At 39.6% G+C, this 20,000-nt stretch overlaps 1 long non-coding RNA gene and 2 pseudogenes across 1 annotated transcript in view; 1 reads left to right on the forward strand and 2 right to left on the reverse strand.

Annotated features, from left to right (window-relative positions):
• LOC137999268 (uncharacterized) overlaps nucleotides 1–5,263 on the reverse strand; it is a 20,791-nt gene extending 15,528 nt beyond the window's left edge. Inside the window, exon 1 of the long non-coding RNA XR_011122938.1 lies at nucleotides 5,137–5,263. This is a non-coding gene — a long non-coding RNA (uncharacterized lncRNA). The remainder of the gene's footprint in view (nucleotides 1–5,136) is intronic.
• A 2,331-nt stretch (nucleotides 5,264–7,594) lies between these two features.
• Nucleotides 7,595–8,175, forward strand: LOC138001348 (uncharacterized; annotated as a pseudogene).
• A 6,222-nt stretch (nucleotides 8,176–14,397) lies between these two features.
• LOC138001349 (uncharacterized protein F54H12.2-like) lies at nucleotides 14,398–15,725 on the reverse strand (annotated as a pseudogene).
• Nucleotides 15,726–20,000: the final 4,275 nt, after the last annotated feature.

The following is a 20,000-nucleotide window of genomic DNA, read 5'->3' on the forward strand; positions in this document are numbered from 1 at the left end:
TGGTCGTATGCTACAGCGTTTTATTATATTTGATTTGTAAACATCTGTACTGTCATCATCTAACTCATCAAGTTCTTGCTGGCTCTTCGCAACTCTAACGCGTTTCTCAGGTAAAGCTGTGCTCACAAAAACTGTTTTTGGAAAAACTTTTCTTAGCCAAAGTTCAGGCATACATCTGTATACACATTCTTGTGCACTCACTTCTCTAGTAGAAAGAAAAGCTGCTCCAATTTTCCTCAAGCTTTCTCTAATGGCTAAATTTGAAGCTTTTGCTTCTTTTGCTGCATTTGCAATAGCTTGTGAACATTCTGTCTCATCCTTTGTAAAGTATGAACAAACATAAGTTACACACTTATAATGATTAAAGACAGGTTGCAAGTCAACATTTGCTCCAAAGCCTTTTACCCCAGCAAGAAAATAGTTATTGATAAAACAACTATCAAGTGGTCGCTTAAGGTGCAGTTCAAAGTCAGAATCAACAGAAACTGTCAAAGCCCAGTAGTATTGTTCCTTTGTAACACCTAATGAGCTCAAAAGTTCTTCTTCTGATCTAGTAGGATCATATTCTGGGTTATTTGGGTCTAAGACTTTGTCTATTGTTCGTTTGACTAAACTAAGAATTTCATTTCTTCTAGATAACATGCTTCTTTTCACCTCTTCATCTAATTCTTCAGGAAGTGGTTCTGTCACAATTGTCCTTTTTGTAAAAAAATGGCCAAAATTAAATCTGCATGGAACATTTCTGTACTTTCTACAAGTCTTCGAGTGACTGTGCTTTTGATAAGTTGCAACCAACTCAAACAACTCAGAGTCTGTTTTTCTATCTGGTAGGTATGCTTGAACATGAGTGTCTATGAAGTTTATGTATTCTTCTTTGTTTTCACGAGTTAGCTTTGGACAATCACTGGTCCATATCAATGCATGTAAATGAGGTGACCCTCTGATCTGAAATTCAATACGTAGCGCATAATGAACTATTTTTCCTATAGGATTTGCTTTTGTGAGTAACACTTCAGTAAAAAACGTTTCAACTCTATATTGAAAATGCTTCGCAACAACAACAGGGTTAAGGTTGATCATGGAGCACCTTTCATTGTAAGACAATGCTTCTATTTCTTCATCAGTTAAACTGAGGCCTTGTGTTTTGGCAATAATTTGAAACAACTCTGGCCATCTAAGGTCAGCACAAGACAGTGTCATAAACCAAGTGGGAATACCAAGCTGTTTTACCATTGCAACAACTTCGTACATAAACTTTTGCCAGTAGGGTGGTGTGCCTGGGATTTGTCTTAGAAATAAATAAGCCTGGTCTTGACATATAAGATTTTGTAAACTTTGCGGATTTGATCGTAAATGTGATGCAGTGACAGACTGTCCATGAACTTTGGTGAGAGCTATGTTTATGCTGTCCGATACTTTTTTCTGTTCTATTATGAACTGTGCAAAAAACAAATACTCAGGATTCATTGCAAACTTCCCACTATAATGTAAAAGGCGAGCATTGAAGTATTTTGTAGGTGATAAGTTAACTGCTCTTTCAGCAGTGTAGCCAAACCTGCCCTTTGGAAATAATACTGGAAATGCTAATTCTTCACATTGTTTATCAGTCATAAATGAAACTGGGTGTTTATTTTCACCCGGTGCAATGTTGAAAACTTCATTTCCACTTGAGTTTGTATTCCTATTTTGCTCTTTAGTTATAGGGTAATCTGGCAGAACTGACTGTAAACATGTTTCAGTAGTTGGTGTCCTAAATTCATTCAAGGGATCATCTCTTTCTTCTTCAGTTTCATCATCTACTGCATTCTTTTCACAAGACTCATTACTAACTACTGGTAATTTAGCATCACTGATTGAAGAAGGTTGCTCCTGTAATTCTGTGAGATTTATATCAATGTTTTTAATATTGACTGTTATATCACAATATAACGGATTGTTTATCTTCAACCAGTTAAGAGCATTTATTACAATGTAGGGTCACACAGCTTGAGAGTATACGTGACCTCCAAAAGCAATCTTTCTTTTCAGTTTTAACATTATTATTCCTGACCTTTCAGGAGGTCTAGGCAAAACAGTGCATGTTTTATCACAATCTACAGGCACATTACAAATGGCTCCTTTTATTTTACGTTGTTGTCCTTTTGACATTATTATTATTTTTTCAAATACGATGCGCTGAGCTATAAGAATCTGCTCAAGTTGTTCTAGACACTCCAGCTCAGAGGGGATTTGATCAACCATTAATTTATTATAAACAGCTTGGCATGGAACTTGTCCTTTTAACAACTTAGAGTGGCATGTCTTACAAATGTATTCCTTATTGTCAAACGATGTTTTCCCTGTAAAAAGATTCTGTTTGCCATATTTACTTTTATTCAATGCTAAAACTGTCCTTCCATAAAGAACTCTATTACACACAGAGCATACGTAAAATGGACCTTCTCTAATCTTCTTAAGAAAACACCTGATACAGGTATCCAAGGTATTGTGTGTCACGGTTTCTGCTGCAATGCCCTCTTTTTGTTCGCTTTTCACATTTTGATAAGTTTGCCTTCTTCTAGCTAAGAATTGTTGCTTTTCAATGGTATCCATAGATCGATGATTTTCTTTACGAGCTGTGAGAATGTGTTCTTTGTTATCCTCATAATGCTGTCAGGCCTTATCTAAGCAAATCCTTTCTTGGCAGGTTCAAGTTCGGCATAAAACTTTCGTTTATTAGATGCAATGTCCCTTTTCTCCTTTGAAGTTTTGTGATATTTTAAAATATTCAGTTTTTGAGCTTTAGTTAACTGACATGAACACAGCAAACACTGAATGCAATACTCCGTTTTGTCACAGTTAAGCTTTTTTGTTACAAATTGACAGATTGTCTGGACTAAACAATTTGTGTCATTTGTGCGAAGTACCTCAAGTCCATGACTTTCGAGAGAGAGAAAGAATAATGATGTACTTCGTTTAGTTTTGTGAAAAACACAACCAAAAGTGACACTGGGGAGATAAAACAAAAATCCTGTGTTTGTAACCATATTTTGAGCAATGAATCTGTTAAGGACTAATACACTAGAAGATGAATCACACACAAGGGTCCCTTTGCTACTTAAAGCAAAACTTACATCAATATTACCACCATATATGTTAAGAGCATGGGGCAGTTCACTAACTTTTGCATTCCCTTTACCAATGTCCTCAAAAATGCACTTCCACATTCAACAATAGCATGTAATGTATCAGACTTCCAATAACTGCAGGGCTTAAGAACAGAAAAACAAATACCGTAAAAAGCTATAGCAGAGCTTTTTGTCACAGTGCCAATATTCATAGTATTATCATTACTAGGAATATCTGTCTCTAAACTGCAGAGAGGTAGATTATCAGTCTGAGAGTCTTCCTGGAAGGTATTGCATTTGGTTAAATTTCTTTGCATAAAAATGTTCACAGAGAGATTATTGGTGTCTTTGTGCACGGTTTTATAAATGCCTGAATTTGATTGCAACAGTGGGCTATCAAGTTTATGTTCTTTATTACCATCTTGCTGAAAGGGATTGCACATGACTGAATTTGGTACTACAGTATTGTTCACTACAATTGCAGTCTTTTCAAATATGGCAAAAAACCAACCATTACAATGGTTATGCAAAAGATTCTGCAACGAACTGTAACTTTTTACAGAAACACACGTATCATCAATATATACCCAATGAGTGTTATCTGTTATAGCCACTGTGAAGTGATGATTCAGAGATCGAACCATGCCTTTTAGTACATAACCTTCACCTAATACATCCATAGTCATTGGGAATAATACTTGATTAATACAATGGAATGACAGTTCTACACTTAAAAATTTTGGGAGTGTCACAAAATGTTGCAGGATTGAAATATCCCCAGAATGCTTTTGACATAAATCACAGTAAAGTCTACAACTATTTGGTAAGATAGCCTCAGAAACATAAGTTTCAAACTGGCCCTGAAGCAAGTTTGCAAAAGTCAAGTAAAGTACAAATACATTTGTTTCCTTTACAAGTGCATTGCTACAGAATGAACAAACTGATTTATTACTCTGTTGTATAAGAAAAAGAGATTTTAATTCTTGTGTCATTGCACCAACTGTATTCAACCTAAATATATCACTAAATACAGCATTTACAGACATTGATGCAAAGGAATGGCAACGTTCTCTTAAATGAGCCCAAATTGGTTCTCGAATTAACGGCATATCTGTAAGATCATAGTTTTCTAATTGAAAACAAGCCTCTGATAATTTTTGAAAAAACTCATTACGCTCAATACAGTTTAAAGAGTCTTTAAAAACGGCAAATGTAAGTTCAAGAAAACAGTCTACTGCGCATGAGAACTTTCCTGCATGAGTAAAACAATGGTTCATGAAATGTCTTCGATCTTTCGTTGTCTGTTGTGACTGTTCACTGATAGCTCTGGTCTTATCTTTCGTTACGTTACTGAACATGTTGCCATTTATAATGTGCGCTTCTTTGTTAGTAATGACGTAAGGATTAAAGCTTCCATGTGAGGCATGAGGTATTCTTCTCAACAAATGCTTTCCCCTGTATCTCTCAATATGAATACGAAAAGATTGGAAATCGTACGCGCATCGATTAGAAATTTTAACAGTAGCGAAATCAATACTCTGGTTTTGTATAAATGTCAAAATGGATATCACATACAGTAAAAGCAACATGGTGAGGATGGACAAAACAGTAGAATATTGTGCGATTCAACAGTGATAGCTTCAACAGAGTGTGTACTTAAACGTTTTAACTCCTGAGTACTTTGACTCAACTTTTCGATATCTGTACTCTCAGTTGCAGTGTGTTAAAATTGCTTAAATATTTATTTGAATAGTTTTTCACAACAAGTGTACTCGTTCAACAAGTCTACAAGTGGCTACTCACAGCTTTAATTATAAATGAACTCGTTGGTTCGACTAGATATGGTGAACCTGTTGGTTCGACGACTGTGAACTCGCTTCGATTGTAAATGAACTCGTTGGTTCGGTGACAAATTGTTAACCACAGTTTCAAAAATCACACTCTGTGCAGCTATTCACGTTTAACCACACAATTTCGCAACGAATCAAGATAACAAACCAATTATCCAATGTAAATGTCAGGCACTTACCTCTACTTTATCTCTCTACGCAGTTACCTGGCTTTATTTGCTGACGAAGTAGCTTTTTCCTGCTTGAGTGGTGCAATCCAACCTGACTTGCACGTGATTCGTAGTTGCAGCCAATAAGAATCACACAATTTTTCGGGACGGGCGCGGGATACGAGAAAGTTTAAAAAAACAAGGCAATTTTTGACTCCCAAGAAATCCAAAGGAATGCGCTCCCGAATTTAAGACGCTGGCTGACTACGTCATCCCGCGTAATAAGTGACACCCCCGTCCCCCTCATTCTCCGAATTAAGCGTCCCTCGAATAAAACCCACGTTCCATTAGGTGTTTACTTCTGATACTAACTTTCAAATAAAATATAATGAAAATAAAAATATAGTACAAATATCCAGCAAGATCACAGTATTTTTACTTTGGGAAAGTAGTTCACAAAACCTGCTGTGGATCATGTTTCTCCCATTTTCGTGAATTTCTTCTGCCAAACCTCATACTAAATTTTGTAACGAAATAAAATACCTTATAGTCACTCTTAAGGTATTGCTTTGATGAGCGCAGCTGTTGCTTCATTTCTCTCGCCCAGACTTCCGTTTTACCACAGTCAACCAGTTTATCGACCAGTTTGTCCAAGGCATCAAATGCCTCGGTTCCTTGGGCAGAAAAGTTGTCAAGTCCTTGTAAAGACTTCCTAACAGACACTGAACACTCATCCAAAACTCTATGTGGTGTTCTCTTGCTCATGGTCTCAAAACCTCTTTCACTACAGTATTGTTGGTACTGTTGAACAATACGCTCAGGTATCATCATTCTGATCACGTTTGGGGTCTTAATGACCTCACCAGTTGATAGCTTCAAAAGCCTTTCTCCAAAAGGAACATCATGAAGAACATGCGGACTTGTGATGAACGAAATGAAATCTTCTAATTTTCCTTGGTCAACTTTCATCCTCCGGTATTCATGGCTTGGAATCGGTTCTGCTCTCCCGTGTAGCAAGGTATGGTGTCGAGCTATGTTATAGCGGTAATTGGTGACTGTTGGGATAAACTCCTGCACCTCTTTGAAAGACAACTTGTCAGACAGGATTGAGAGTATTTGCCGTCGAGTACTCCAGTGCTGAGCGTTTAAGTAACTCTCGGCAAACGCTTCAAGAAGCTCCAGATCCTTCCGACGTTTCCCACCAGTTGTTCTTAGATAACCTTTGCGCTCACATAATTCATCCCACAAGCATTTTGAGTCTTTTGGAGCAAGGGCATCTAGAACTGCTGAAACGCACTGCTCGGCTTTTCCCATATATCGGCGCCTAGAACGGCTTTGTGCTTCTTTCTACGGTACTGACAGTACGTGGCGCACTGGGCTGATGTCTCGAACCTGTAGAAAGCGGTTGAGCTGTTCCCTGGACTCGTGTTGAACGTCGGTTAAACTATCTTCACTTCCCTGTGAAGCCTTGTCTGGTACATAAAAACTCTCTCGTTTAGACTTGACTTTACATTCAGTATCAGTGGCCAGAATGGAAAAAGAAATGTCTCTATCAGTTTCATGATGGACCTGAAGTGCGAAAAAGGAAAGAAAGTTGTGCGACGCTAGGGGGGGAGGGGGGCTGGTGGGTGGAGGCGGTAAAGGTACTTTTTTCTTTTGTCTTAGGTATTTTTGTCTTTTTAGGGTCTGTTTACACAAAGAGAGGGTTCCTCGGCTAACCGAGTTACCCGAACTACTGAGCTACCCTGCATGGAAGAGCCAATTTTTCATACTTTCCGTTAGAAAACACATTGGAGCGTTTACATGCCAGACAGGGTGACCCGACTAGCCGAGGCGAGAAGACAGCTAAAGTAGCGTTATACTCTAAAGCAGCCTTCAACGTGAACTGCCTCTAGTAACTACGATCAATTAGTAGAGTGAAAAATAATAGCCCAATACACTGAAAAGCAGCTGCTAGCGGAACGAGTGATTAAAAATTTACACTTACTACCTGTTTGTCCGTCATCTGGTTTGTTGTGCTTAGCGGCCGCTGTTTTTAGTTAATGAGATCTTCGTTTATTTTTATACTCTGATTTCACATTTCTATTTCTTATTTTAGCATTTTATTTAGGGCTACATACTCACCAGGTTTAACTCGCTCAAACTATCTGCGATGTTATCAACTTCTTCTGTCATATGTCCTGTCTCAGGTACCTGTTCTTTAAACACGCTGAGCATCTTTCTACATTTTACGCAAATTCCTTCCGAAAAAAAAAGGGCGAACGCTGTTAACACCACAGAAATTATCCCAAAGACGCGTAATTTTAGATAGAGCCGTACCAAATTTAACTGTAGCTATTTTTGAAAACATAAACAAATACAATTGCGAAAGGCTGATGGTGCGATGAAGGATGAAAGGGGTGAGGGAAAAATAGAAATGTGATATGTTTTGCTCATTATGAACCTAACATTTTTCTTCCATCAATGGAAACTTTGGAAATACAACAAAATGGAAATGGAAAATCCAACAAAATGCAAGGAGATTATTTTCCGTAAGAAAGGTTTCAGTCAGGACATCGCGCCATTTAGTAATATACCGCAGTGCGCGGAGTTACCCATATTAGGTGTTACTTTCCAACAAAATTGTAAATACAGTAGTCACGTGCGCGCGAAGGTAATTAAGGCGAACAAGTCATTATTCGTATTAGGATTTTTACGTAAGGAAGGAATGTCCCAGGAGGAAGTAGATCACCTTTTTCACGCTATAGTTTTACCAAATTTTTCTTACGCTCTGTCGGTTTATGGTGCCTCAGATTCCGACCTTTCTGTAAAACAGAATTTCTTAGACTGGTGTATGAAAAGAAAGTTATACATGTATACGTCCAAGAATGTAAATATCAGGGACTTGCTAGAGAAGGCGGACAAGACACTCTACAAAAAAAGATCGAATGTCCGTTCTTCCATTTTTTACCTAAGAAAAAGAAAACAAGGTACAATCTTAGTAATACGTCAGTCTCTGTCCCTTGGATCCACACTGACAGATTTAAGAACGCTTTTAGTAACAGAATAATTTTTAAATATGATATGTAAATAGTTTCTAGAGTTTATATTTTTTCTTTTTTATTAATTGTAACTTGTATTTTTATCTTAAGAAATAAAGATTATTATTATTATTATTATTATTATTATTTACCCAAAGACGGTACGTAATCCTTAACACAGCGCGAGCTGCTAACGGAATACGCGGTGTCTGACATTTCCAGGAATACGGGCTCCGATAAATGATGGCAATCAACTGGCTATTAGTTCATCAAACACTTCATCACTTACCTGAGCCCACAGGGACAAACTGATTTGTAAGTTCCAATAACTTGATGGACTGGGACAAATTTATTCCTTTTTGCATTGTTGGTACTTTCCGAAGGTCCTTGCAGTGACCCGAAACAACTTCCGGTACGCTACATAAACCACTTGGCCTTCGCCAACCTATGCCCAATCGCGCCCGATGAGCGGGACAGATGGTCATTTCCAAGAAGTTTGATGGCTTTTCAAAACATCCACATCTTGCCAAGATAAGTTCACTTCAGTTTCAACGCCGGAAAATTTCAAGGACTTTTTGTGTTTTTTGATCTCCTTATTACACTGGGTGAGTGGTATGATGGAAGTCGAAGAACTACTGCGTTCGATGCGTTCGTCCGCGCCACAAATTCCACCGGCAATATTGAAGAACGAACACGACATTTTTAATCTGTACTTCCCAGTAATAACCTTGGTTTCTCCGAGGTAAGTGCGTTATTTATTTAGATCAAGAAGTAACATTTACTTTCCGTGGGAACAATTACCCTATTGGCTTCCACGACGACATACAGTCTCACACACGTAATGAAATTAATTAATTAATTTTGGTCCGATTTCTAATCTGACCTTTACCACTTTTAATAGGAAATTCTCTCATATTAAAGCAACTAAGATAGTTTTACTTATGACGGATTTGACGCAACAGATTTAAAATATTTGCGAATTTGATCGTGCGCGACAAATCATGGGATAGTAAAAGTCTCGTGTTTCCCTCACTTTTTTCGAGTTAGTTTTTCATGATCGATATAGATACATTTTATATAACGAAGCAAAACGTAAAATTGCGATGTCTCTGACCCAAATTTGTTTTTTTTATTTTGGGGTGAGTTGCATTAGCTCACATTGTAAATTTCACTGGCGCTGAATTGTAATTTTCTCGAATTTTGACCGGCGTTCATTCAAAACTGATAGCAGATCCCAAATAAATGAAACTGCAAACTTAAACCTCAATGACTGGACACTCTTTGGTTAAAATATCAGAAGATTTGAAACACTAACGGTCAGCTTTTTGTCTCGCTGGATATAGAATATTTTTGCGTTTTCAACTAATGAGGAAAGTGTGTTTGCTTAATTGGGGCTCAGTTCGCTCGGAAAGAACAAGAGATAAAAATATTCACTATGTCTTGGCTGAGGAAGAGTCAATATATGCAATTAAAGTTGAGAAAGATTCACAGCGATGTAAACGTCTGTGTAGCAAGGAGCTGAAAAGTGTGAAATTTTGAGCTTCCGGTACGATAACCGTTTTTCGTGGTTTTCTGCCGTTAAATGAAATATTTCAAAAAACTAACTTGATTTCCTCTAGTTACTTACCTAGGAGTAGTTGTATGGGCTCATTCAGACCCAAAAACCTCGATTCCATGTGCATACATTATAACAGGACGTGCATAAATTAGGGGCATGTTGGGGCATGACGCAATGTCGGTTGTAACCCTAACACGTGAAAGAAGGGGGCGTGCATAAATTAGGGGCAAGTTGGGGCATGACGCAATGTCGGTTGTAACCCTAACACGTGAAGCAACACGTGCATCCTAGGTCGTCGCATAAATTAGGGTTAGGTTAATGAGATGCCGGTCGTGTACCAAGACGAGGATATTTTCATCGATGAGAATCACAAAGAAAGAAACGTAACCCTAAAATAATGTTTCGTAAGGCGCGCATAAAATAGTACTGTGTGTGCATATCATTTTATCGGTATGCTACTAGCCTAGTTTGGAGAGAGAAAGCTCTGTCCTGCTCTGGAGTTGAACTGTGAATAAGAGATCGCAGCAAAGCAAAGACAAGACTAAGGAAAAGAAACGAATCACAACCACAGCAGATGACCTCATTGGAAACCAATCAGAAACAACCATGACCTCATCGAGAGCCAATCAAAACGCAAATACCTATTGTTTTGAAGCGAGTCAAACAGAATTTTAAAACACATACACAAAAGGCTTTACACGCCTGGACACGTCCACAAACGCTTTGTTCTTTTTTAAACTAAATTTGCATAGAGGCGATCGAAGCGTGAAGAAGGAAGAATATAGACCATAAAAAAATGTTTTGTGTGGAAAAGAGGAGCATTCTCAACTCTTTCACGCTTTTTAAACAAACGTGAACTCCGTTGTTACAACCTTTTTTAAGGAAAGTTTTTTCAACCTCGCGCTTGAATGAAACATGGGTAAATGCAATCTTTTTTATGTAATCCTTCATTGCACAGACACAAAGAAAGCCTACTCGACAGATTTGAATAAAACCTTTTCTGAAAACGCTTGAAAAAAACCTTTGGATTTTGAGAAGCGTTTTATACTGTGGTATGGTGAAGTGGGAGTTGGTTTCATATCGTATTTCAAAATACTTTTCACAATATTTGACGCAGTGAACAAACAACAATATACATTTCAAACTCTTTATTAAAAGATACTCTAGATATAAATGATTGTTCTTCTACTATTTGACTATCGTAACCTTAAAACAAACATGTTGCGTTGCGCTTAAACAAATACTGTGACTCTGATAATGCAGTTCTGTTCAGACGTACAGAATGTGAAACATTCGAGACCGGACTAGCTCGAACGAATTTTATTTGCAGAACGCTAAGTTAAGTCAATAAAAACACACCAACAAACATTTCAAACGTTTTACTGAATTAACAGAGAATGCTTATCACAATGTGATATTTGCGAGAGATAGTTCTCTTTAAACAAACCTTAATCCGAAAAAAGTTGTTTTGAAAACGCACCCTATGTGCAACAAAGATTATAGTTGTTAAGTCAATAAATACACACCAACAAGCATTTCATACGTTTTACTGAATTAACAAAGAACCCTTATCACAATGTGATATTTGTGAGAGTAGTTCTCTTTGTAATTCACTTGCATTCGCAGCATCATTAGTGTTCTATTATGCATGCACTGTTTCAATGCTTTTTGAGGGAAAACAAGTCACACGCGCAAATAAGAGAAGAAAAAATGTTGTAATAGACCTAATCGGCTAACTCAATGTTGTACCCAATTCAAACCCTTTGGGAATAAAACGTTTTGTTCCAGACATTTCCATATCATTTCCATATGAATGCTACATTATCATGCAAATACAACACACAAAGGATCTTAATCCCGGGAGATTTGAATTGGGTACAACATTGAGTTAGCCGATTAGGTCTATTCCCTTGCATTCGCTGCATGATTATTGTTCTATTATGCATGCACTACTTCAACGCGTTTAGAGCAACAATAAATAACACGCGTAAATGAGAGATGAAAAAAATGTAATTCACTTGCATTCGCTGCATCATTATTGTTCTAAAAATGTAATTCACTTGCATTCGCTGCATCATTATTGTTCTATTATGCATGCACTATTTCAACGCGTTTAGAGCAACAATAAATAACACACGCGTAAATGAGAGATGAAAAAATGTAATTCACCTGCATTCGCTGCACACGCACTTGCATTCGCCGCATCATTATTGTTCTATTATGCATGCACTATTTCAACGCGTTTAGAGCAACAATAAATAACACACGCGTAAATGAGAGATGAAAAAATGTAATTCACTTGCATTCGCTGCATCATTATTGTTCTATTATGCATGCACTATTTCAACGCGTTTAGAGCAACATTAAATACCACACGCGTAAGAGAGATGAAAAAAAAAAAGTAGTTCACTTGAGTTCGCTGCATCATTATTGTTCAGTAAGGTTCCCACTTTGTATTACTCCTCAATCGGGCAACCATAGGTGTTCTCGCCCTGTAGGACCTTTAAATAACCCTCTTCTCCGTGGAATCTGGGGGCATTTCAAAGATCCAGGGATCTGTTTCCTGTTCGATGGGAGAAGGTGGTGTTTCTATCCTGACAGGAATTATGGATGGACCAACGGGTGTAGCTGGAAGTTTCCTGTGTGCTGTCTTTGGAGAATGGTTTGGAGTGGGCGCATTTGGAGCTGTTGTCGATGTCCCTGCAGGTTTCGTCTTCGTTTCGCTCTTCATTTGTTTTGACAAACCTTGGTACCGTTGTAATAGTTGATCCAATAAGGCCACTTTTTGATCTGCGGGCAAAGAAGAATCCGTGATATGTTTCATGTCTTGATCCAAGCGCGTCAAGGTCGTGAGTTGCGGAGGTGAGGTTAAGCGATGTTCTGTCTCAAGGCTTTGCAATAAATGCTCTGGAACCAACATCATCTTTTGTACGTGTTTCATTTTAACACTTTACCCAATAAATCCCAAGCGAACGGTGCAATCAAAGAGGCAAGAGCTGGCAGGAATCCTCCTTGTTGATTGAGAACTTCTTTTTTCTTCTTCAGACTAGGTGTCTTTTGAGTCAAATACAGGAGTTTCGCCTTGTGTGGTTTCAAGCGTTTAAATGATGAACTTGGAACCATAATGTTCCCTTTAAGTAGATTAAGAGCGACTTCACTGATGGCTTCTATTTGTCCCTTACTAGCGTGAGATATCATCTCTTTCCGCTGTTGCCCTCTGCTTGTAAAACAAGTGCAGAGAAAGGGTAAATGTTGATTGACTTTGGAAGCCTTGACGAGTTCTTGTTTTCTTCTCTCGGTAGATTTTGAAATCTTTCCAGAACGCAAAGTCATTTCACCACCACTTTGATTGTTTACTGTCTCCTCGCGGTGCAACAATTGCAAAGCCATGGTGTTAAATGAAATCTACCGGAAAGGGTTCATCGGTTTTATAGATTTTCTTATCAACGTAAACAATGGGATATGAATGTGACCCTGGGAAGATCCTTGTTCGCAATCGTTGAATGTCCAGGGTTCGTGGATGTAAATCCATCATTAAGTATCCAAATGGTTGTGATGTAGCGTCTTGAAAACTCTCCCACACAAACGGAACGCGCCCAGAAAACGCCTGTTGTGCCAGTGTCCTCAACCCCAAAGTATCTCGAGGATTGTTAAAAGCAATGATGTAATGAGCATTAAGAGAAATGCTCCGGGAAAATTTTCCTGGGGGGAAAAGGTTTTGTGTCAAATAAATGCAGGTGACGTCACAATCATGGGACACTTTGGTGAACAAATCCAAAATGCGCTCGTCATCGCTACAGCTTCTCACGAGGTCATCTAACACGAGCAGACCAGGACAATGAGGGGGTGGAAATAAGGCGGGAATGTCGTCGGGAATACCCTCCATAAACGTGACTTCCTTTACCAATTCCTTAAAACAATCTTGCCATTGACCGTAGCAATACACGATCTTGCGAATGGGGCGTTCAAATGAACAATCTGCGTGTTGAAGTATTTGGCGCGTAAATGTTGTTTTTCCGCATTGGCTGGGGCCAGAAATGATAATACTGCTGGGGCACTTGAATTGAGACATGTTCACAAGACGAAGCGTCAACGATTTGTGTACACGAGATAGAATTCTCACCCCTTTTTCTAGCAAATACACACAAAAACAGCAACATTTTGTTTACTTTTCAACATGATTTTATTTCTTATGGACGCAGCGAAATGACTTACAACCTTGTTGAAAGCAATCATTAATTTTAGGATAAATGACTGAATTAAAATAAGCGTGTACACTCCGTTCAACTTGTGCATCGTTCCACTGAGAATCATATCGTTTAAATTTAGCTTGAACAGTGTTCATATCAACATTCCGTGCTCGTCGAATGAGATAAAACAAACAATAATCTCCACAAACATCCGAGTTCAGTCCTTGCAGTGGTTTGTCGTTATAATAGGTAACTTCCCGTAGAATGTAGGTATCCTTGTGTTAAGTTTCAGGAGGAAATCCGTAGCTGTCAAAGAATTCACTTTCACGAGGCGATTCAAAGTACATAGCCACTCAATGTGTCCCAGGTTGGTCATGAGGGTCCGTATTCGCGATGGGTCCGGCTGGGTAGGTGTTGATGACAGGTAGCCTATCCCTTGGAAATACGCCTTGCATCAGAGGTGCTAACACAGGGTCAGAAAGACAGGCTTGCCATAGTTCTTGGGTGTATGCATGACAATGAACTAAGAGCCTTGTGACAAATCGTAGACCACGCGACGATTGCGATCAATTTCCAACTGATTCTGAAATTCTGCGTACACAATTAAATTCAGAACTGAGTTCGTTTGAGTTCCAAATTTCAGGTACAGGTTCACGTTACCCGTTCGATGGGGTATCAGATGATCGGGATGTCCACTTCCTGCCGGTGTCAAATCAAAACGGAACAAACCGTATCCGTTTTCCCAATCCACTCTATCAATGTCAAGCCCGTGCCCACAATTCATGTCTCCACTTCCTGAAAACAGCGTGTTGTAACCATCGATCTTTTTTCCACCCGTCAGATCCAGCGCAGAATAAGGCATTTCTTCTCCATTCACAGTCAGCCGAATGTCTTGCAGGTCAAACAGCTCAAAGTTGAAAGATTTCTTGCAAGGTTTCCGTTGAAGGCATCGTTCCGCACGAGCCCAAAAATGATGCTCTGAGGAATGAAACCGTGGAATAGATCTGTCTCAGTGTGATTTAAGACTCCTTGAGGGATGATTCTTGCCTGCGTAGGGGTTCTGGTTAGGGTATAGATGGCTGGTAGCGGTGCGCTCCCTTTGCGACCTTGCATGATCTGTACATGTTCTAGTTTCACACTGTCTGCAACACGCACTGTGCGTATGCGAATCGTACTAGACATGATCTTTAGTTTGCAGTTGTTTGGCGTCTCCCCAGCCATGAGAACAAAAGCATCGTTGTTCAGATCCACTTTGACTTTGATCTCCAAACCGCCAAGCAACAACTTGTCAATATTAAACACGTGACAAAGAGGTACTCCGACCAACCCAACTTCTGCGCCGTTATTAGTAAATGTGGCTCTTCTATTCAGACCCTCATTATTTTCTGCTGTATTATCTACTTCATTCATGTGTCCAGCAGTGTCTTTGTAATACAGAGCTTTGGTTAAGTACGATTTCTTGGCCTGTTCCGTAAAGTTCATTAAGGTCTTGATGTAAGCATTGTATGCTTGAGTGTCTGACTGTTCTGTTACCAGCGTTTCGTTGATCTTGATGGTAAACTGTTTGATGATGGAATGAAGGGCGTTGTTGACCAGAGTGTACTTCTTACCATCCCCTGTGGGCGATCCATCTTGTTTGGTAATCTTTAATACCAATCGCAGCTCTGTCTTGTTAATGTCAATGTAGTCAGCTAACGGTTTGCTGACAAACTCGATGGGATTTGTTCCCGTTTGAAACGGTTCATAATCGATCCATTTGCTGCTAACAATGGACACATCTGTCACAGGTACATCAAACAATTGTAAACTTGAATTCGCACCAGGGGCTGAGAGAGGGTGTGCTGATGCCATCTTTAATCAAAAATAGTCTTGAACGTTGAACGAGGTGTTCTCCTTTTCTTGGTCTGTCCTTCACTGCGCCGCTTTGACGTGTCCGCGCGCTTATATACTCTTTTTCCTCGACCTTGCTGTGTAATGTCATCAATGACCCCTGTGAGTAAATTTTTTCCAGCAGTTTTCGCTCTTGTGTTGGCAGCTTTCTTTAAAGGTTGACCATTGATCACGTCTTGGACAAGTTGCAATCCCGTTTCCAATCCAGTATCGAGCATTCGTTTTCCCACTTTTTTTGCTGTTGTTTTGAGAAAGGGAGTTGCTGAACGGAACAAGGACCGAAACATTCCACCTAAGCCGTTGCCCCCTTGACCATAAGGGTGTGTTCCTCCGTAGATACTAATGTCTCCTCCTTTACCGTGCTGCCTATAGGGTACAACATGTCGTCCATATGGGTAATATCGGTGGTTCATAGGTAATAACATGTTGTTATAGAATATCACGACGCCGAAAATGCAGGGTCACGCGTACGGCTCCAGAAGCAAATGGTATCAATTGACCTGTGTCTCCCCTTATATTGATCGCCACGGATGAAAACACAGTTGTACGGAGTCTATGGTAGGAAGGCACCTTGACCTCTTCTGTGATCATGTTCCCCGGCTGACCACGAGGAACAAGCATCCGAAGTAAGTTCGCTTGAGCATCTCCCACTACCTGAGATTAAATCGGAATACACGTAGATGGTTTGAAAAGCGTCTCTCGAGAGCAATCCCCATACCAATCGTCTTTTCTGACAACTGTTGTCGTTGTCCTCGCAAGAAGGACGCTGCGATCATCATTCTGTTGGACAAGGCCTCCGATTTGGTACAGCTGAGGAATATTATACTGATGGTTTAAGTACCCCAAGGTGCGAGCTAATGTCTTTGGTAGAATCACATACCAACCGGCTGGTAACTTCAACTCAAAGTAATCTTGTGCTTTCTCGTAAATGTAAAAACACTCGTTTCCTTCCAGACTCGTAATGGTCTTGTCACTCTTCAAATAAATGTCTCTCAATCGATTGTGTAGTCCCTTCGTCATACCGTGAATGACATCTTTTACGGTACGGTACAAAGCAAAGTTTAGGACAATTGATTCTCACCTACGTTTTGCCAGGTGTAAGGGTAAATGATGCGTGTCATGGCCACCTCGCAGTCTTCACTTAGGTGTAGTTGACTTGGTAACTGCATCTTAAAATCGGCCGCCTTGTTTTCTGGATACTGAGTCAGACTTGCATCACTGGTCAGCACCATGTAAAAACTGTTGGTCATGTTGATCGACAGCGGAAATGTAAAACGACGCTGACGATACCGTCTAAAAATGATGGCGTTTGACCGTATCCACTCGTTAAATATATTTCAATGGTCTGAAATATCTTTGTCCGCAAAGGTAGGTACACAATATGTTCTCTTTCTTCAAGGAGTGTTTCTCGAAAACTGCCCAGGGGTACCATCTCATGTAGGAGAGGTAAGCGCTTGTCACCCACCTGCCGCGGTTCCACGAGATTGGTTTGAACTTGAACCAGTCTCTGCTTACACGAGCAAAGCGACAGCGAAGGAGGAAAGATGTAAATACCAGGATATGTGATGGATGTGCCAGCTGGTAAGATGAACCAATCGTGACCATATTTTCTTTCTAAGGTGAGTGCAGCATTCAAACGAACGCTGGGTGTAAGAGTGTTGTTTTCGGTTATCTATCCCAACGCGCGAGCTGTAGACAATGTGATCAGAAGTCCTTCAGTTTGCGAGTTTAACGTTACATTCCATTCGTCGTCCACTGTGATTTCAATCTTAGATGGTGGGTCAGCGATGTTCAGGCATTCCTTCTGTCACATCTAAGGCTGTATAATACTTGCCCTCGGGTAATACAAACGGTGTGGAGTCACCTCGACGATCCAGCATGATGTGAGAATGTTTGCAGTCATCTGTAATGTCAAACGTCGAGAGCGGATACACGATATAATGCAATCCTACTTCCCAATCTTCTTCATCTTTCAGATGGATTTGTCGAGGTAGCGCTACGCGAAAGGAGGACTTGGAATTGTTTAGAAATAAATTACTGCTTGCATTACTGGGAAGTGTCACGTAAAGTCGCTATCTTGAATCATGTTTGTTGTAAAGCGACCAACTGGTTATGCGGAATCCAACTGTCGTATTTCTTTGGCCAACCTTTCCAATGTACCAACACCTCCTTATTCGCTCCTCGTCCCCTGCGTTTTAAAATTTTTGCAATACGAAACAAGTGTTTTTCCGTTTCTATCACTTTCTGTAACTCAAATTCGTAAAAAGTGCCTTGAATCCAGTCACCGTCTGCTTCCTTTAGACGATACACGGGTGGGTCGCGCGGAAGTCTCTGAGCAACAGTGAAAGTTTCCTCCGTCCAGGATGGTAAGTAACCTTTTTCAAAGATGCGTTTATGCTTACTGATCTAGATATGATCTCCCACTTTGAATTTATACTCTATCGGCTTTTTGAACAGATTTCTATACAAATTGTTCCGGACCTGTGATGCGTTATTCTCGTTGACATCCGCTGGTTTCATTTTGATGCTACGGTGCACGCTTTGATTGTAATTCCCATTGACTAAATCGTCCAGTTGGTCCAAATAATGGTACGAGCTGCTGGTAGTGAACATATGCCACATAAGTTGCCTCAAAGTGCGGTTGAATCTTTCAACCACTTGGGCCTTGGTTTCGTTGTAGGTTACAAAATGATGTACATTCTCCTTTTTGAGGAATGTTTGAAACGTTTTGTTCTTAAATTCGGCATCTGTTTGCAACTTCTCAGGTTTACGACCTTCCTGGAAAATGCTTTCAAAGGCCACCACCAACGAGGCTCCTGTTTTCGATTTCAAGGGCACCACCCACGCGTATTTGGAAAGGACATCGATACAAGTCAGTAAATACTTGTATCCTTGATTCCACCGACTCAAATGTTGCAAATCAACCAAGTCCGCCTGCCATTGCGAATCTATATCAAACACAATTACTCGGTTACGACGAAAGTGCTATTACAGTTTCTGTAATAGTTGGTTCGTCTGATTTAGGGTCCGCGTTTTCTTTTTCTTCTTCTTTAACATTTTCTTCTTCGTGATTGTCTGTGACATCTTTCAATTCGATGTGAACCTCGCTACCGCAACACGAAACTAAACATCGCATTCTCTGACATATGTCACTTAAAGAAACTGTGGGCGATGAGCTTCCACACACGCGGCTTGCAGCACTAACCATGGTGTTAAACAAATGATTAGATCTTCTTCATTAGCAGACTTTTTATTACAATTTGCCAAACCATCCACCAGAAAGAAGGATAATGTATCGAGTACGTGACACATAACACTTTGTGGAATGTATATTGTTCGGTAAATGTAGCGTTGCATTGGTCCATGTAGTAATAAAAACTCAACAAGCGACCGGGGTTCATTGGATGTAACTCTTTTACAAGTTCTAACCATTGCTCACGAGGTGTGCTGTGAAAGATGTGTCCTGCAAAACAACTCCGAGCGCAAACCCGAACCAAGACAAAGTACACTCTATCCATGTTAACTACTGAAAAACGGGCACTGCACGAATTCCTTTATAGCACTTTTTGTGAATTCAGTCACTCACTAACACGGTTAACACTTGGGCGTGTGTGATTTATTTTCGCTCTAAAAACATTGAAACAATGCATGCATAATATTGCTTGACCGGTACATGTGTCATCTCTATTGTACATAGGGTGCGTTTTCAAAATAACTTTTTATTTACAGGTATAATTTTTTGGATTAAGATTTCATTAAAGAAAATCTATGCCTCGCAAATATAACATTGCGATAAGCGTTCTCTGTTAAGAAGCGAACTCAAGTGAATAATGTGTGTGATTTGTTTTCACTCAAAAAGCGTTGAAACAGTGCATGCATAATAGAACACTAATGGTGCTGCGAATGCAAGTGAATTACAAAGAGAACTACTCTCACAAATATCACATTGTGATAAGCGTTCTCTGTTAATTCAGTAAAACGTATGAAATGCTTGTTGGTGTGTATTTATTGACTTAACAACTATAATCTTTGTTGCACATAGGGTGCGTTTTCAAAACAACGTTTTTCGGATTAAGGTTTGTTTAAAGAGAACTATCTCTCGCAAATATCACATTGTGATAAGCATTCTCTGTTAATTCAGTAAAACGTTTGAAATGTTTGTTGGTGAGTTTTTATTGACTTAACTTAGCGTTCTGCAAATAAAATTCGTTCGAGCTAGTCCGGTCTCGAATGTTT

The sequence above is a fragment of the Montipora foliosa genome, chromosome 4 (assembly GCF_036669935.1).
Source record: "Montipora foliosa isolate CH-2021 chromosome 4, ASM3666993v2, whole genome shotgun sequence".
NCBI classification, from domain to species: Eukaryota; Metazoa; Cnidaria; class Anthozoa; order Scleractinia; family Acroporidae; genus Montipora; species Montipora foliosa.